General features: G+C 42.0%; 1 protein-coding gene across 3 annotated transcripts in view; it reads left to right on the top strand.

Annotated features, from left to right (window-relative positions):
* The first annotated feature begins 934 nt into the window (after window positions 1–934).
* PLEKHG1 (pleckstrin homology and RhoGEF domain containing G1) overlaps window positions 935–13,278 on the top strand; it is a 202,046-nt gene continuing 189,702 nt past the window's right edge. For 2 of the 3 annotated variants that reach the window (XM_090041310.1, XM_090041323.1), the window contains exon 1: window positions 935–1,154. The gene's annotated coding sequence lies outside the window, so the exon portion shown is untranslated. The remainder of the gene's footprint in view (window positions 1,155–13,278) is intronic. The other variant, XM_090041319.1, reaches the window with a different exon arrangement.

Genomic DNA, 13,278 nt, shown 5'->3' on the forward strand with positions numbered 1-13,278 from the left:
CCCCAAAAAACCTACCAAAAAACCTTTTCTGTAAGCTTTGGGCATACACGAAAAAGATTTTTTATTTTATTTTATTTATTTATGTATTTATTTTGGTGATTTCTCAGTTGATCTAATAAAAGCTATCACCTCTGAACCAAGAGCTGTGGAATTCTGCATTTCTTTTTGTCTCAGACCAACACGGTTACCAACTGCATCCCTGTTTGGAATAGTTCATTTTGCCCAGGTTAGGTGCAGAGAATTTTTTTTTTTAATTTAATTTGTATCCAAGGCCAAATTGGCCAAAACTAATTCCAAATCCAAGAGTCCAGAACCATAAGTGGCCCTACTGCCCGCAAACATCCTCCACCTGCACCTGGGGCTTCAGATGTTTCCAAAACCTTTGGTGGGCATCCTACTAGGGGGCATCCTACTCTGGCAGGCATCCTACTTGGCTTGGGGTTCGGATGCCACCTGAGTTTTGTTTGCCCTCAGCCATAAGGCCCTCAGAGGGAGCCTCCTTTTTCCATAAAGAGGGCTTTAAGTCCCAACACCTCTGCAGGTACCAAATCTCACCAGAAGAACAGTTATCCCCAGGAACGCTCAAGGAAAACTGCCCTCATGGACCCCCGGCAGGGGAAACACCATGTAAACGGCCGAGAAGCAAGACATTTGCAGTTGAGATCCTAGGTGACACGTTTGAGAGGCAGCTTCTGCTTTTTGGGCTAAGGCCGAGGTCGACCAGGAGGGAAAAGGCAGCAGCAAAGGCGAGGCGGCCAGAGTTTCTAGGCTAGAAAGGAAGCCCCCAGACAGTGGAGGGCTTACTGGGTGTGTGAAACCAGTAGCTGGCCCTCTAGCACACCTAGCACACGGACCGCCCCCCCTCGCCGGGGGCTGTAATTTGACTGCTCTCTTTGGCTGGGCTCCAGAGACAAGCCCGAGTGGTTAATCTCTCTCCTCCTTTCCCACCCCAGGGGGAGAGCAGGAGCAGGAGGAGGGACGTCAGCTGCAGCCTGAGGCCAAGCCGGGCCTCCCAGGGGAGGGGCCGAACCGGAGCCGGGGCTGCGGCGGGCGGGAGGAAGGGAGGGAGCTGCGAGCCGCGCGCGCTGCCCGGGCGGGCGGAGGACGGCGGCGGCAGAGCGGCTGCAGCGCTGAGGCGGCGGCGGCGGAGCCCGGTAAGTGCGCGCTTGCACCGCTGCCGCCCTCTCCGCCCGGCGGGGGGCACGGACGTGCATCGCCCCTTCCCCTTCCCGAGAGGTTCCCTCTTGCAGGGGGACACCCGGGAAAAGCGGCTCCCGCTCCTCCTCCTCCCCCTGACCCGGGCTCCTGCAGCGCTGAGGGGCGCAGCCGCCTCCTGCCCTCCTACCACTCCCAGCCCGCACGTCGGGTGGGAAAGCTGTGTCCCCGGGCACCTGCCCTCTGTGGCTCCCCAGCCTGCGGCAGTGTCTTCAGTCCTACCAAGTGCTTGGTTACTCTGGTTTAAGACCCGTCCTGTAATGTTTCTGCCTCAGGCGGTTGGAGCTGCCCCCTGGGATTTGGAGAGCTCTGTTTCAAGCCCCCTGCTTTCCCGTTGCATGCACCGTGCAGTTCCCCGGTGAGCGGCGCTAGCGGCGTGCCTAGACTTCTGGCAGCCGCGGGTGAGCGTTTGGTATCGGGCCCCACTTGGCTGGAGATAATGTTGAGAATCAAAAAATGACCATTTTGGGCCCCCTCCCCGGCCCTGGGCAGCTTCCCAGTTCCCCCGTGCCTGGTCCTGAACGGTGCCATAGGTGGAGACCGGGCAAAGTAACGGGCAAGCAGGTCACTGGTGAATGGCATGATCCGCCGCACGTGCGGAGCAGCGATTTATGGCGCGATTCACTTGTGAGCAGCACAAAGTGAGACCAGGCACATGTGCAAAGCAGCTTCTGCCGTAAAAAGGACCGGCCAGCTAGAAAAAGAGCCAGTTGGCTGCCAAGTTAGTGCTCGGAAGTGTGTAATGGCTGTATAGCTGGTTTCTGTTCAGCCTTCATTTGAATGTATTCTTTCCTGCCATGGCAGGGGGTCGGACTAGATGATCTGCTCAGGTCCCTTCCGACCCTACAAACTATGAAATTATGAATGTCTGGAAGGGCCCGTGTATCAAACTTGAGGCCCCTGAATGTGTATTGTGTAGTTCACTGGTGAATTGCATGGTAAGTTTAGATCAGCCACAGATGCAACGTGACTGTCATGCCATTAACAAGACTGGTCCAGCTAGAAAAAGAGCCAACTAGCTGCAAAGTTAGTGCTTTGAGAAGTGCAGCAACCCTACAGGTGGTTTCTATCCAGGTTTAATTTGACTATGTGGCAGGGCCCATGTATGAAATTTAAGGCCCCTGCTACAGGTTACCTACATTATGCAGTTAACTGGTTAATAGTGCAATAAATTTAAACCAGCCACCCATGCAAAGAAAGACGGGCCACAAGTGCAAAGTAATTATCTTACAATTAACTCATCAATCATAGAATAAATTTAGGCCAGCCACACCTGCACAGTAATTACTGCATGATAAAAATGACTGTCTATATATGTATGTGTGTGTATATATATATATATGTATATATGTATGTGTGTATATATAGATGTATATGGGCTTAGTCCATCCGTCTGTCTGTCTGTAATGCTGTCGGGGTTGTGGCTCTCAGTGGGGTGTGGCTCCAGCCAGTGCTGTGCACGGGGCGAATTGCCCGTCAAGAACGATGGTGGAGATAGAGCGCGGCCATGAGGGTGGGGACAGAGCGCGGGGATGGATGCAGAGCCAGAGCGCGGGAGGAAATGATGCTGGGAATGGAGCAGGGTAGGGCGATGCCAGCAGTGCTGGCCTGACCCTCGCCCCCACCCCGGGCCCTTCTCCTTGGAGGAGGTGGCAGTGTGAGGTGGTGGTGGTGCAGCACTGGCCTCGCTGCCCCACCTCCATCCTCTTCGTCATGGCAGCACTCCATCCCTGCCATCATTCTTGATAGGCAATTCGCTAGTCCAGCTATAAAGTTAGCCTTGAAAAGGTATAACGGCTCTATAGTTGGTTTCTATCCAGCTTTAACTTGAATGTGTAGCAGGGTCCTTAGCTGTGGTCCATATGTTAAAATACACATTATTAGTGTTCTGCTGATTGTGGCATAAGGGGTTTAAAAATTGTTACCCAATATCATTGATCAATGGGAGATGCAGATATTCTGGAGGGAGGAGTCCTGTCTTCCTTCTGGAGATCTTGAAGACCTCCCTCTTTCTTTTTCTTGCTTTCTGTCCCTGACCCTGTAAGTCTTTTGTCACAGCCATTGTCCTTCCAGCTGAGACAGGCTGAATGGGATGCCCTTCAGAACTCAGACTTGAGTCAGTCACAGGGTCATTGCTGAATAACATGAGGTATTTCATTTCCCCTTCTTCTCAGAAGGCCACATGGAAAACAAGGAACCTAGAACAAAACTTAGTTCCACTTTGTCCTGGCTGCTGAATTTTTTTTCCTTAACTGTTAAATGGGAGACAGATACACTTATGATTTCATTTATTTTTGCTCCTCTAGCTTTCATGTGATTTGCTCATACTTTTGCTATCAATAATATCATAAAGAGAATCTGATGACTTCCCTCAATGATTAGGTGTTTGTAATAAAAGCGCATGAGTAGTAGTTTGCTTTGGCTTCTCTCCCTCATTCTTGGAGGGAACTGTCTTTACTGCCTGGGACTTGTGGGTCAAATTTCCACAAATGCTTCTTGCCCAAGCCCCTAGCTAAATTTATAAAGGAATCTTGTTAGCGTGTACAAGGCTAAATCTGGCGGTAGTGACTTCAGGATGTATAATTCATCGTGGTTAGAAAGGCACAGTGTAGGATAGCTTTATGCTTTATTTTTATAACTTCTTTTTTTTTTTTTGTAGCACAAAGTTACCTTAGTTCTGAGAATTTTTTTGCCAATACATGTGGATGCATTGGCTAACCATAAGACCTGCAATATTTATTAATATAGTTGTTGTATATTTGGAGTTGAGGATGTTTTTCTTTTAGAAGATTAGGGGAATATGAAAATCTGCCTCTAAAGGAAACAAGTATTAAGTGACTCTCTAGTTCACCCACATTTTCACTTTATTTTTTCATACTACCCCTGTATTCCCCGCTTCCCAACTTGGCAAGCTTGAAACTAGAAAAAGTTCAGAGAAATATATCAATAACTTCAGTCTTGAATGATTATATCACAGTGATATACTATTAGATACTTCTAAAGATCTTGGTAACCAATATTGACTGGGGTGTGGAGGGTGTTTCTGTGTGTCTGTATGTCATGATACTTGTATAACTGGTGTCAGTAACATAGTGATGTCCTTACTTATAATTCATCATTGTCCCTTTGTCTTCTAAGTCTACTACAATTTTCCTCTTTAAAGTATAGTGTACACTTTTAAAATCTGAGTTTTATGTCATGAGTTTCCCACTGCCGTTGAAAGGTTTCTCAGAATTGTTCTTATGTTAATAGATGATACATCCTAGTGTTTTTTTACAAGGAGGACTTTGAGTAGTAAGAAAAATTAGAAATGTAGTTTCTAAATGGTTTATTTAGAATGCTTTGATTTATAGTGTTAGCTTTTATGAAAGACAGAATATTTGATTTGTTTTATTACATTCACCTTTTGAAGTGAAGCCAAGGTTTAAGGTGATTCAGTGTGTGGTTTTTGAGTGATTTTTCAGTAGGGGACTTCTGCTTCCATTAGAGTTTTTTGCTACAACTTCTTTACTATTTGTTGCTTTCCTTTGCATAGGATGCAAGAATTTGGAATTAACTGCTCAAATATCTGCTTTAGGGCTGTGTACTGATGGCTGGAAAGTCCTGATTACAAGTGTATTGACTGGAGAAAGTATGGGAGGAAGCAAGTTGAATTTTTGGCTGCTTAAACTTTATCAAGGTTGCACTTTTGGGAAATCTACAGACTTCTCAGCTCTTAAGGCTCTTTCATCTGCTTCTGCCCAGAGCAGGGGGCTGGACCCGATGTTCTCATGAGGTCTCTTCCAGCCCTAAACTTCTGTGAATCTCCTGATATCTCTTGCTTTAAAGCTCAGTTGCTCTTGTCCTGTACCTATGTGAGAGTGTCATTTTTTCACCTTTAAAACTGAGTTTCTAATCATTATGGTTGTGGAGAAAATCTTGAAAATGTGACCTTGCAACCTACAGGCTAAGAACAGGAGGCAAGTATCAATTCCCCCACATTTATTTTTCTTAAAATCATATGTTTAACCCAATCATGACTGGGAGTATGACTTTTGACTTCTAAGCCCTTGGGATTGGTAGTGCTAGATCGCCCTAGAGTTTAGAATTTCTTTATTGCCACATTCCCACTTTGGAGTTCATGATCCATCTTCTGGTCATGTGATCCCATCTTCCATCTGATGCCTACTGGGGCAATTGAATGTTTGTGAAACCTGCTCGCCGATGTACAGTTGCAATTCCTAGTCTAGGAATTAACTGCTGTAAACCCTCCAATTCTAGCAGTGTTTCTTTTCTATAGTTGTATAGCACTCAGCCCACTGGGGACCTGATTCTGATTGTGGTCTTTGGCACAGTATCATAAAATCAATAGATTACAATAAACTAAGTAGAGTCAGCAAACAAAGCGTTGAAAATTTGGTACCTTATCTGTAGTAGCACAGCCACTGTTAAGCTCTCAGTCAAGTCTGTGTCAATAGTATTAACGCATCCTCTGTCTAAATTTCAGAAGCGTACCCTGTATACTTTTGATTTTTAGCCAAACAAATCCTACCTTAAAAAATACAATTCAGTTTGAAAGGATGTGGTTGTGAATTAGCCCTAGCACTCCAAAGTTAAAAGTGAAATAATTTTATACAATATTTTCTCTGATACAATGGGCCCTGGTATAAAATATGATCTTTGTCTTTTTTTCCAGCAGCTGATTTGCTTTTTTGGGTAAAAAGGTGGGCTGTACATGACAGAGTACAGTCAATTTCTCTTAATTTCTGCTGTTTGTAGCTACTCCCTAAGACCTAAGAGTGCAGCACTGTATCTTGGGTGTTTGAAAAAAATCCAAACTTCAGAATTAGTATTATAAAATGTATACTAAACTCAAGTTGAGCACAGTTTAAGAAAGCAGAGCTAGGAATGTGGATTTAATTTAGAAATAAAGGTATTTTGTATCAAGAAAACATTTGCAGGGCTCTCATTAGGAGAAGAATACAAGAACCAATCTTTAGCTCCATGTTTACATGGATTTCATTTTCTGCACAGAAAGCAAAATACTATATACAAGGAAGTGTACATAAGAACAATTACTGCCACCTAATGTGTAGTACTAATAGTACTGTACTAATGTATAGTACATGAATACATTTCATCTGCACATAGTTGTTAAAACAATTAATTTATTGCTGTCATAGAAATGACATTGCCTTCAACTTCCTGAAAACAAATATATTACATAAATGCCCTAATAAAAGAAATACATTAAAAGCATATAAAGTCGCAGCAATCACTAATGTATGGTACACATAGGATATGTTTAAAATATTAAAAGTAGTGACAAAGTATGGTAGTTTTCTTTCTCAATAGATTTGCTTTGTGTGATTCCAGACTTGTCAGATCTGCTGCTGATTAGTAATTAAGGGCTGCCAATGCATGTACTTGGGAGGAGGAGGGGCATTTTAATTAGAGTCATTTCTGGAGAGCTGCTGTAATTAAAACACCACAGCGTCACATGTATTAAGCCCCTGCACATTTAAAAATGGCCATGGGACACTTCAACAAGATTTAAAGTGCCTCAGTGGCCATTTTTAAACCTGAGAGGGCTTATGCATGTGATGCTAAAGCATTTGGATTAGAACACACAGCAGGCTCGATTTATCAAGTTCTGATTCGAACATGTTGGAGCATGTGTATAGGCACCCATGATCTCCGACTGCACTTTTAGTCCCAGTTTTGTAATGTTAAGAGCAGATGAATTCCACCCCTCCACTGAATTTGTAAAAAGAAGAAAGTGATTGTCTAATTTCTCCTCGAGAACTTCTTGCTACTGGTGCTGATATACAAAAAACCTAAGGACACTAGGTTGAGTTTTCCAGGGCTGGGAATCTAAAAATCTTTATTTGAAAACGGATAATACAGAGAAGGCAAACATGGAAAATAATAATATTATTTATATGTTTTTAATTTTTAAAATTACTTTCAGTGGATCCAGTAAAATAGTCTAACTCTTTTGAGAAATCGCAATAGTTTTACTAACTTTCTACATTCAAATAATGCAACTCGGAGTCCTAAAACTTTGATTGGTCTAAAGACCTTTAATCTTGTGAGATTTTATTTTTAATTTCCTTTTGGTTTTCAACCCTTTGAGGGTCAATTCTTCTCATTTTTTCCAGCCTCCGTGGTTACTTTTCTCTGAAACCACAGCAACTAGAAACTAAGATTCTCATGTGATACCATGACTCCAGGAGTTTGGCTGTCAAGAAGAGCATCAAATATCATGAGAACTGGCAGAGATGCAAAACTGTTGGGAATAAGGGAAGTGCAAGGCAATAAAATAGCTAGGTTGAAAGGGTAGCTTTAGTAGTAGCTAGAATGAAATACTGGTAATTTGAGCTTAAAAGTGCATTTGAACCTTGGCCAGCTGAAGTGTGAAACATGAACCTAAATAACTTAAGCCATACCTAAACTGGACTTGTAAATTGTTATTTAAACCATGCTAATTCAACTTCAGCATTTGTCTAAATTTTTTTTTTTCAGAATGTTGAAACCATATACTTGATAAGGTCCTAGATCCTTTTTCAGATACAATTCTATAAGTATAGACCTTCACAGGTGGGCTTGCCAAGCAAAATTGAAAGCGTTATTCTCAGTTACTTTGAAATGGTAAATTTTAAATGAGTTCTCTTACCGTGGTTAAAGATCTGGAGAGGGCTTGGTGGGGAGGGAAAAAAAGCATAGTTTATGGAGCAAAATAATACAACAGTAAGGCCAGCAGAAAACTCTAATACCAATTTATTTAAAGTCAAGACAGTTTCAGATATTGGTAACTCAGGCCTGAGTTGCCGGCCTACGTGCAATTGTTGTGGCACTTGTTATTTGGGAGAGTGAGAAATGGGAGGTGACAACATACTTGGGATTGGTTTTTAATGATACTTCACCTTTTAGATGTGTTAGTGTCTCTTTATGTTGGCAGTGAGGGCCAACCTTTTTGGCTGGTGTACTCTGAAGTGTACCCTACTTTGGGTGCCTGTCTGAAACCCTTCCTCGGCCTCATCCATTGCTCTGCTGTCTCTTTCCTGTCTTATCTGCACTGTTCTCTCTGGATCTGCTGCACACCAAAAGTGGCTGTGCATGCCACGGATTGGCCACCCCAGTTGTATTGTTTTTCAGAAGACAATAATATATGCTAGACTTTAGGTTATATGCTAGGAGCAACTGTTTTCTTGGTACAAAATACCTTTATTTCTAAATGAAATCCTTGTTCCTAGCTCTGCTTTGTGTGAATTCTGATTTAAGCTTACATGTTTGTTCATCATCTGTCTGGCAAATGCTCTTGTTTTCAATATTGGGTTTCTTAAAATATTAATGTGTACAACTTGTCTTAGGATGCATATCTGGTATTTTGTTTCATTATTTTCTTTAAAAACATTGTAGTGGAGGTGTGATGTGGTGTGTTAAATATGGCATTTTCTGGATGTAAGAGAGATATTTGAGGTTAGGGGCCAGATGGGAATAACAGTTAATAGACTGACTTAATGCAGTGGTGTCCCAGTTGTAGGGGTGGTTTGGAACCTGATTAAATTGACATACACTTATATTGGACCAAAAGGGAGACAGTTGGGTGGTCTGGGCTTCGTTTCTCTTGTTAACCGCAGCAGACATCCTCTAATTTGAAATCCCTGCTTTCTTAAAAGCATATTTATTGTGTTGGGGTGGCTTTCCCTCAGAGGCTTTCCCTCAGAGTACATGTCTTCTGAGAACAGCCAGCGTTTTAGTCAGCACTGCATTCCACCCCAGTAGTGCATGCTACCAATGGATCAAGTACTACAGCAAAAAATTAATTTGGCCAAACTTTATAATCACCCTTTCACCATTTCATTGACTTCTGTGAGAATAATTCACAGCACTTGCCATCTTATTAATAGGAATAATTTTGGCTGCCTCCCATACAGAGTATATTTTGGAAAGAAAGCTTTGGATTGACATATTTTTGAGGCGGAAATTAAAAGCTGAGTTTTGTTTTCTGTTTTATTGCACAGTGATGCCAAATTCTCAGGTGCCAAATGTTTTATATAGATTGTGATGACTGAATACTCTTAAATTAAACATTCCTCTGCCCGCCCCCCTCGCCTGTGTCTTAATTTAGTTTTTTGTAGGGGTTTTGTTTAACTTGGTCCTGTGTAAGGCTGCCTTTAGGTTTTTAATACTATAATTAGACTTTGGCTCGAAAGAACACTTGCACACATTCTGGAGATATCTGTTGCTAATGTGTTTAATACCTTTTAATCCTATTTATTTTTTAAGACAGCAAGTTGAGAGTGCGGAGTCTTTTATTAATCATAGTTATTTTAGAAGTGAACTAATTATTTATAAAAGAGCATTACAGTTTCTTTTACTAAAATATAAGTTACAGTACTGAGTTACACTGTGCAATAAATATGCTCCACAATAACGAACATAGGCTTTTATATTAGTGTATATGAGAACAAATTTTTATACGGGAGCTGGGTAGAAGCAGTTTTCCCATTTTGTGAAACTTTCTGAGACTTTAGAAATGTTCTTGTTCCTTATCGGAATGAAATTGAAATTGTTGATGCTTTTCTTGGAGGGAGAAAAACAGATTGAGAGAGACCTACTCCAAATAGTCTGCAGCCTAGTGGAGGGCTCGCTTGTAATATGGGTAGGGACTACCAAATTCATGGTGGAAGTAGAGTGCATGGTGGCTGGTTTAATCTTGCATGTTCCCCTGCACACACCTCACCCCTTGTACTCCACCCCCACTAATACTGATTAGCAGAGGGCCCCACCACTCCCTCCTGATCAGCAGGGAAGCTAACACTGCAGTTTTAAATATGGCACTATTTTTGCCTCCCTGCCAGTCAGCAGAAAACAGCAGGGCCTCTGGGGTTCCTCAGCCAATCAGTGGCGCCAGGCAAAAATGGTGCATATGTATAACCACATTTTTCATCTCTCTACTGATCAGGAGCAAGCCACAAGTGGGTCCCCTGCACCAATCAGCAGTGAGGGAGGGGAGGGAGTGGTGTAGGGGAACCTGCAAGATTAAAGGGTCCACAGAGCACCCACTTCTATCATGAATTTGGTAGGTCCCTAGATATGGTAGACCAGTGGTCTGAGCTGGGCAAAGGAAGGACTTGAACCTGGAGCTCCCAGATCTCAGCAGAGTGCCATGACTAACAGGTTCCAGGCTCTTCTGGGGAGGCATGTCCCTTGTTTAGCCTGACATCCTCTTCTGAACCTGAGAGAACTTTATTGATTAAGACTTGCATAGAAAAAGTTAAGGTTCCAACAAATTAACATTTTCTGATGGAAAAAAGAAAATAATAAGAAAGTTATTGAACAGCTCTATTTTATCCCCATTAGCAATCATTTTACTTCTAGGTTTTTTTGTTTGGTTGGTTTTTTAGAAGAAATTGATTCTTTTAGCATTTAAATAGAGTCCTTTGTCTTTTGGAAGTCTTGTGAAGAAGGAATATGATGAAGTAAATGGCACAATTAAATACAAAGCATACAAAACATGTAATATCATGGTTTGCTTTCATCACAGCCTAAAATATGTTATATACTTGAGGAACTGCACTGTTAGACTATAATCAAAGAAAACTTGCTAAAGTAGCTTTTAGATTTTTGCTTTCAAATGTAAAGAGAGGAACTTTACTGGTTAATTATTCATTATAAATATGAAGTTGGAAAATGGACTTCAAATGGACTTTGTGTAATCTTAGTTTCTTTAGGTAATTTTCATTGAGAAAAATATTGGAAGGAATGGTTTCTTCATAGAGGACACATCTACATGAGATAGTTACTGCGCAGTTGACTAATTAACTGCACAGGAACTGTCTTGGTGTCTACATGTGCATCCCTGTTAGGGTATGCAGAACTAATAAACTCCATGTGAAGTTTTTTTGGGTGCAGCTGCACACATGTAAACACTTCCTTGACTGGCTGGGGCACAGGGTTCTTCATTGTGGGGCTAACCAGCAGGCAGCCCCAAAGCTACAGCATCCTTGTGCTTTAGCCAGCCTCTCTGCAGCATGTGGAGCCTGGTTGGAGCAGCCCCCAGGTCACCTGCCAGCCTGCACTGCTCTGACTGGGCTCATGCTGTGCATGAATAAACTCTGGAGCAATATGTTTTGGAGTTTTCTTGCTCCTGGGTTCATGTTCAAATGGCGTGCCCTAGAGCAAGAAACTCCGAAGCAATAAGCTCCAGAATTTATTCATGTGCATTAATTGCACCTGTAGTTGCACCCTGAGTGACTTGAAAAATATGAAGTCATTTCTGAAAATCCTGTAAAACAATGCTGAAAACTACTCCTTTAAACTTATTAAGTTGATTATAGTTATTATATTAGCTCTTCATAACAACATCTCCTAAAGGCTGATGCATTGTGTTCATACTTATATCCACAAATGGACATCAGAGTTGCTTGGTAAGTGGGAGCAGAAGGCAGTACTGTACATTGTTGTTTATGTCAAGAGTAGGGTAATATTTTTTGAAGATACACAACTTTGCCTGTTTATGGTTTGGTTTGTCTTAAACCAAGGCAGATTGTAAGTTCAGCAGGGTTTCTATTTGTTCTGGCCTAGGAACAAGCATCAGGCAAAGCTTCCTGGTCTCAAGAACTGGTAATGGCATAAGGTTTCTGTAATGTTCCTAGCCAGCTAAATGCTTGAGGTATTTTGCCGCACAGGAAATCAGTTGCAGCTGAATGTGTACAGCTTCCAGTCCAAGTACATAAACATCTCTCTCACATTTAAATCTCATTTATTCAAACTTTTCTCTCTCCCCTTAATCCAGAATCTTATTTTTAATAATTACTTCAAAGTTCCAAGCCAGACCACTTGATATTTTGTTTCGACCACTTGATATTTTGTTTCTATGAAGCCTATACTCACAAGAGGATAGATATTTTCTAGTGCCTTTGAAAGAGATCATCATGGCATAGAAGTAGGAAAGATAACTGTCTGCAACTGTCTGGATTCATAAAGGAGAAATGATATCTATAGCCCTGAAGTGCTGCAAAGTACTTAAATCAGTAGTTCACCAAGACTAGGAACAGAAATTACACATAAACCTGTATAAGTGATCTGAAACTGGTTCAAATCTGTAACACAACAGAAGTTCAATGAACGTAAACCACTTTCAAAATAACCAAAACCAGTTTAAGATAAACCTGGATAGATGTAGTATTAGATTTAACTGATTTAGGTTAAATAGGTTTAATGAACTTCTCTCCCAGATCCCCACCCCAGATTCAAATTAACTCATGGTCCCCCAGCATCTCATGATGCTTTGCACCTCCCCCAACTGCCGCCGCTCCCAAACTTGCAGGGCCGGCAGGCTAGCCTTGGTCTAAGCTGTCTGCCCTAGCTGAACAGGGAGGTGTGCTCTAGCACTCCCCAGCTTCTGGCCTGAGCCATTACAGGCCTGTGCCTGCATTTCAGGACATTTCAGGAATGTCTGTTCACTTGCTTATTGGTTTCATCTACACATTTTAGACTAATCTGTGAAGATTAAATTCATTCCGTCTTGGGCTTTTTGACTGTCTGTACTTAGCCCAAGATTGCATTAATAAAACCTGTTCCGTTCAGTCCCTGATTGTATGACTGTCTAGAATGTCATGCTCTAAAGATGAGCAAAGATCAAATGACTGGTGAATATGGATATACTTGGAGAACTGCTATTACTAGAAAATCTATCTTCTTCTTAGGGATGTCAGCAAATCCATGATTTTTGGACTGCAGGGGGACATTTAGCAAAATTTGTTAGAATAAGTAGAAGCATCTCTCAATCCAAATAAACATCATACCTAGCCTCTTTACAGAAAGCAGCTGTGTTCTTGCTGTCCATATGTACTGAATGCTCTCGGCAGTCTTAAAGATAACATATGGATAACCACTTGGAGCTGGTGTTGCCTTAGCAGGTTTGGGGCCCTGAACAAGTGTATTTCTATTTTTTGCAGAATGCTTTCTATAGATTTCATTCTGTATGTAACGGAAATGGTCCAGCAATTAAAATGATGCTTTGGAGTCTGGGAGACCTGACTTGGTTTTCTGCCTCATCCCTGATATTTTGTG

The sequence above is a fragment of the Crocodylus siamensis genome, chromosome 1, assembly GCF_052110815.1.
Source record: "Crocodylus siamensis isolate JL-2025a chromosome 1, ASM5211081v1, whole genome shotgun sequence".
Taxonomy (NCBI): Eukaryota; Metazoa; Chordata; order Crocodylia; family Crocodylidae; genus Crocodylus; species Crocodylus siamensis.